The sequence below is a fragment of the Crinia signifera genome, chromosome 4 (assembly GCF_055691185.1).
Source record: "Crinia signifera chromosome 4, ASM5569118v1, whole genome shotgun sequence".
Classification (NCBI taxonomy): domain Eukaryota; kingdom Metazoa; phylum Chordata; class Amphibia; order Anura; family Myobatrachidae; genus Crinia; species Crinia signifera.
The window spans coordinates 313,406,935-313,413,215 of NC_139220.1; the positions used below are offsets into that span (position 1 = coordinate 313,406,935).

At 50.6% G+C, this 6,281-nt stretch overlaps 2 non-coding genes across 2 annotated transcripts; both read left to right on the plus strand.

Moving 5' to 3' along the window:
* Positions 1 to 4,600: 4,600 nt before the first annotated feature.
* TRNAR-UCU (transfer RNA arginine (anticodon UCU)) lies at positions 4,601 to 4,685 on the plus strand. The gene is given in 2 exon segments: positions 4,601 to 4,637; positions 4,650 to 4,685. It is a non-coding gene; the product is annotated as a tRNA-Arg (tRNA).
* Positions 4,686 to 5,922: 1,237 nt separating this feature from the next.
* TRNAR-UCU (transfer RNA arginine (anticodon UCU)) lies at positions 5,923 to 6,007 on the plus strand. The gene is given in 2 exon segments: positions 5,923 to 5,959; positions 5,972 to 6,007. It is a non-coding gene; the product is annotated as a tRNA-Arg (tRNA).
* Positions 6,008 to 6,281: the final 274 nt, after the last annotated feature.

Consider the following 6,281-nt stretch of genomic DNA (forward strand, 5'->3'; position numbering starts at 1 on the left):
CTGGCTCTGGTACATCACTGCCTTGCTCTGGTACATCACTACCTTGCTCTGGTACATCACTGCCTGGCTCTGGTACATCACTGCCTTGCTCTGGTACATCACTGCCTTGCTCTGGTACATCACTGCCTTGCTCTGGTACATCACTGCCTTGCTCTGGTACATCACTGCCTGGCTCTGGTACATCACTACCTGGCTCTGGTACATCACTGCCTTGCTCTGGTACATCACTACCTTGCTCTGGTACATCACTACCTGGCTCTGGTACATCACTACCTGGCTCTGGTACATCACTACCTTGCTCTGGTACATCACTACCTGGTTCTGGTCCATCACTACCTGGCTCTGGTCCATCACTACCTTGCTCTGGTACATCACTGCCTTGCTCTGGTACATCACTACCTTGCTCTGTTACATCACTACCTTGCTCTGGTCCATCACTGCCTGGCTCTGGTACATCACTGCCTGGCTCTGGTACATCACTACCTTGCTCTGGTACATCACTACCTTGCTCTGGTACATCACTGCCTGGCTCTGGTACATCACTGCCTTGCTCTGGTACATCACTGCCTTGCTCTGGTACATCACTGCCTGGCTCTGGTACATCACTGCCTTGCTCTGGTACATCACTACCTGGCTCTGGTACATCACTACCTGGCTCTGGTACATCACTGCCTGGCTCTGGTACATCACTGCCTTGCTCTGGTACATCACTACCTGGCTCTGGTACATCACTACCTTGCTCTGTTACATCACTACCTTGCTCTGGTACATCACTGCCTGGCTCTGGTACATCACTACCTGGCTCTGGTACATCACTACCTTGCTCTGGTACATCACTACCTTGCTCTGGTACATCACTGCCTGGCTCTGGTACATCACTGCCTGGCTCTGGTACATCACTGCCTTGCTCTGGTACATCACTACCTTGCTCTGGTACATCACTGCCTGGCTCTGGTACATCACTGCCTTGCTCTGGTACATCACTACCTGGCTCTGGTACATCACTACCTGGCTCTGGTACATCACTGCCTGGCTCTGGTACATCACTGCCTTGCTCTGGTACATCACTGCCTGGCTCTGGTACATCACTACCTGGCTCTGGTACATCACTACCTTGCTCTGGTACATCACTGCCTGGCTCTGGTACATCACTGCCTTGCTCTGGTACATCACTACCTGGCTCTGGTACATCACTGCCTTGCTCTGGTACATCACTACCTGGCTCTGGTACATCACTGCCTTGCTCTGGTACATCACTGCCTGGCTCTGGTACATCACTGCCTTGCTCTGGTACATCACTACCTGGCTCTGGTACATCACTACCTGGCTCTGGTACATCACTGCCTGGCTCTGGTACATCACTGCCTTGCTCTGGTACATCACTGCCTGGCTCTGGTACATCACTACCTGGCTCTGGTACATCACTACCTTGCTCTGGTACATCACTGCCTGGCTCTGGTACATCACTGCCTTGCTCTGGTACATCACTGCCTTGCTCTGGTACATCACTAACTTGCTCTGGTACATCACTGCCTTGCTCTGGTACATCACTACCTGGCTCTGGTCTACCAGATGATGCTCTGCGAATGCCGATATGCATGTCTGTTCGCCTTGGACGCGCGCTCCCGGCGTATATACACATGCTCAGAAATGCAGCTGCATATGTGCAAAAAATCTAGGTCCCTGTGTGAACGTACGATCCTTGCGAATGGACCAAAATAACCACCCCGTATCTTGCCGGCTTATAAAGTGGGAAGCAGCCGTTCAGCAGAGACCAAATCAGGGAGACTTCTCTCCCCTAAATTAAATACTTCTATTCCATACCTCCCAACTTTTAAGTCCTTTGAAGAGGGATATAGGGGCGCCACCGAAAATAGCACCTTCCCACCAGGCCACGCCCCCATTTTGCCATTGTGGGGGCATGGCCCAGAGGCTCTGTGAGCCTCTAGCCATGCCCCCAGCCCCCCTGGCTGTGGGAATAGACACTAACAGGGGGGACTCCCAACAGCCGCCAGGGTGCACCGATTCTGATTTGCATACAATCCTGTGAATGAAAAGTAGATTTCAGCTGGGATAATCAGAGCTGGGGGAGTCCTACTTAGGGGAGGCACAGGGGGCCTGTGCTTCCTTAGAAGAAAGGTAGGCGTGATGATTCACCTGTTCCGAGCCCCACAATTCAGGTGTTAAATTCTATAACATCCCTGTAACAATCTCTTCATCATCCGTTCTGACTCAAACTTTTAGTCTATGTAATCAATCACACAGCTGCATTCACTCACTTTTATACAAGTCACATCTTGTACCCTATTTTCACCTAAATCCCAGGTTTGACCCAGGTTTATGAAAATAAGTTCAGGTCAGACCCCGTTCACACAGCCGCTTCAATCCAGGTTATTCCTGGGTCGGCCCAGTTTACACAGCACCCGTATGCAGCTTTTCCGTTCTGCCAGCGCTTGCAGATGATCATACGCCGGTGATCCACCTTTGCACAGGCTTATAACGGGACCCAGGTTAGATCGTCTAGGTCAAACGCTTACATTTCACCATTATAAGGCTCTTTCTTGGTTCCAACACTAGTAGCTACCCAGGTCATATTCCTGGGTATCTGGATCCGGTTTATTTTTTTTTTAATCCTTTTTCACTAAGTCACTCTTAGTCACTAAGGTTATTGCGATAGTGGAAAAAAGTATTATTCTCATAAAACTTCAGACTTGGTAAATTGCCTGTAGTGCTGTCCAAATGTCTTTAACTGAAGTATTTCTATACATTTATTGCTCCGCACTTAAACCAATGGTACCCATGGATCTTTCTAGATCATCTGGGTTGTTATCTGCATCTAGTTTAACAGTGACCTTGTACAACCGTTGATTGCATTTCCATAACAAACCAGATTGTATCTGCATCTTTCCCTATAATTGTTGTAGCTCTTGTATTCATGCTCCTTGAGGCACCCATACACTATGCCAGTGGTTCCCAAACTTTTTGGAGTGCAAACACTGATGGGATGTGGGGTTGGTGTGCGTACACTGATGGGATGAGGGGTACGCGTGCATACACTGATGGGATGAGTAGTGGGTGTGCGTACACTGATGGGATGAGGGGTGGGTGTGCGTACACTGATGGGATGAGGGGTAGGCGTGCAAACACTGATGGGATGAGTGGTGGGTGTGCAGACACTGATGGGATGAGGGGTGGGTGTGCAGACACTGATGGGATGAGGGGTAGGCGTGCATGCACTGATGGGATGAGGGGTGGGTGTGCAGACACTGATGGGATGAGGGGTAGGCGTGCATGCACTGATGGGATGAGGGGTGGGTGTGCATACACTGATGGGATGAGGGGTAGGTGTACATACACTGATGGGATGAAGGATGCGTGTGCACACACTGATGGGATGAGGGGTAGGTGTGTATAGACTGATGGGATGAGGGGTGGGTGTGCAGACACTGATGGGATGAGGGGTAGGCGTGCATACACTGATGGGATGAGGGGTGGGTGTGCAGACACTGATGGGATGAGGGGTAGGTGTGCAGACACTGATGGGATGAGGGGTGGGTGTTCATGCACTGATGGGATGAGGGGTAGGTGTGCATACAATGATGGGATGAATGATGCATGTGCACACACTGATGGGATGAGGGGTAGGCGTGCATACACTGATGAGATGAGGGGTGGGTGTGCATACACTGATGGGATGAGGGGTGGGCGACTGGGCGTGCATGCACTGATGGGATGAGGGGTGGGCGTGCATGCACTGATGGGATGAGGGGTGGGCGACTGGCGTGCATGCACTGATGGGATGAGGGGTGGGCGTGCATGCACTGATGGGATGAGGGGTGATGGTGCGTACGCTGATGGGATGAGAGGTGGGTGTGCGTACACTGATGGGATGAGGGGTAGGTGTGTATAGACTGATGGGAGGAGGGGTAGGTGTGCATACACTGGTTGCTATGAGTGGGGGTGGGAGGTGCAAAAACTGATGGTATGAGGGGTGGGCGTGCATGCACTGATGGGATGAGGGGTGGGCGTGCATGCACTGATGGGATGAGGGGTGGGTGTGCGTACACTGATGGGATGAGGGGTGGGTGTGCGTACACTGATGGGATGTGGGGTAGGTGTGTATAGACTGATGGGATGAGGGGTAGGTGTGCATACACTGGTTGCTATGAGTGGGGGTGGGAGGTGCAAACACTGATGGGATGAGGGGTGGGTGTGCGTACACTGATGGAATAAGGGGTAGGCGTGCATGCACTGATGGGATGAGGGGTAGATGTGCATACACTGATGAGATGAGGGGTAGGTGTGCGTACACTGATGGGATGAGGGGTGGGTGTGTGTACACTGATGGGATGAGGGGTGGGTGTGCGTACACTGATGGGATGAGGGGTAGGTGTGTATAGACTGATGGGATGAGGGGTAGGTGTGCATAAACTGGTTGCTATGAGTGGGGGTGGGAGGTGCATACACTGATGGGATGAGGGCTGGGTGTGCAGCATACACTAGTTTCTGGGCATGTGTAAATATACTCTGAGAACTCTGAAGCAGCCCCAGGCAGGGAAAATCTGTCATATAGGACAGTCAGCAGCCAGTGACATGTGTAGGCTCTGTGGCGCAATGGATAGCGCATTGGACTTCTAGCTGGTGGAGTAATTCAAAGGTTGTGGGTTCGAGTCCCACCAGAGTCGTCTTTTTGTTTCACTTTACTTCCTCTCCTACTTCATTCAACAGGTCCCTGTGCTAGGGCGCCCTCTCTGTAGCTCCACCTGCTGGTGGACCAGGCGCACATCACTCACTGGATACTCCTGTACACAGCAATGCAACAGGGATTGATGTTGGAATTGTATTAATGTCTGAATTGAAACTTTGTTTCTGTGTCACAAGCTATGAAACGTCAGAATTCGTAATTCACTTATTGCTTCTGTTTTATATTTACAGTTACTGCCTACTGTTATGGTGGTGTGTTGTGTAACCCTGTATAATCCCCCTCCCCCCTCCATGTGGGGGAAAGGAGGGGGGAGGCTGAAGTTTGGTCTACGTGGAGATCATGTCACAGTCTCCCTGACATTCGTAGAAGTTCCCAGCACTTACCCCACGGCACTAACCTAACACACAGACTGACCAGCACTATTATATATATATTAAATATTCTGCTTTTGTGCTTTATTCACAATCCCTTACTTTATCGGTATATTGCAACATCATCAGATTATTGTCGTCAGTCATCAGGTTGGCATGCTTAGCATGTTGACAGTGACCATGTCCATATTCATCCTGTCTACTCAGATGATATGTCGACATGATGACCTGTTGACACACCACCCCTGGTTGTCTAGTGCAGTGGTTCTCAAACTTGGCCCTCAGGACCCCACGCAGTCCATGTTTTCCAGGTCACCCGACAGGTGCGCTCATTACTCATTAACACCGTTTTAAAAGATTCACAGGTGGAGATAATTATTTCACTTGATTCTGTGAGATCTCAAAGTTGGTCCTCAGAACCCCACACAGTGCACCTGTGGGGTTCTGAGGACCAACTTTGAGAACCTGTGGTCTAGTGGTGTATTACCTTCTCTCTGCGGTTCCAGCATCTTGGTAGTACGTGAGTTGTTTCAGAGCAGGGGTCTGAGGAGCGGCGATCCAGTAAGTATGTCTCCTCTATCTAAAAATCTAACGGGCAGGGAAAGTAGTTCCTCTCTGGATCTACACATGGCGATGTCGTGAGCCAAAATGCAATATCCTGCAGCTTACTAAAAGTCCAGTTGTTTTCAAATTGTAGTCACGAGATTTAAAGCAGCCATCTCTCCGTATATTACAATTACCGTCCGATTTCAGATACAAGAGGGAATACAGCTCTTAAATTTGAAACAGGCTGCAGACAGGATTTGAACCAGTCTTGTAGGACACACGGTCCATAGTCTATGCAGGGGCTCTGTGGCGCAATGGATAGCGCATTGGACTTCTAGCTGGTGTGGTCATTCAAAGGTTGTGGGTTCGAGTCCCACCAGAGTCGCTTTTTGCCAAATCAACTGTTTTTTTGTACACTTACAGCCCACCTAGGTGCTGCCGAAGTCACGGTCACCGCCGCGGATGCTGGGACCTCTGTGATGTCCTATAGCTGAGAGTGATATGGCACCAATTCACTCAGTGGCAGCTCCTTACTTAGTGGCGCTGGCAGTGTGTGTCTGGAAGGCCGCGGGCTGTGAGCTATGTGGTGCCGGCAGTGTGTGACTGGCTAGCTGGGGGCTGTGAGCTATGTGGTGCCGGCAGTGTGTGACTGGATAGCT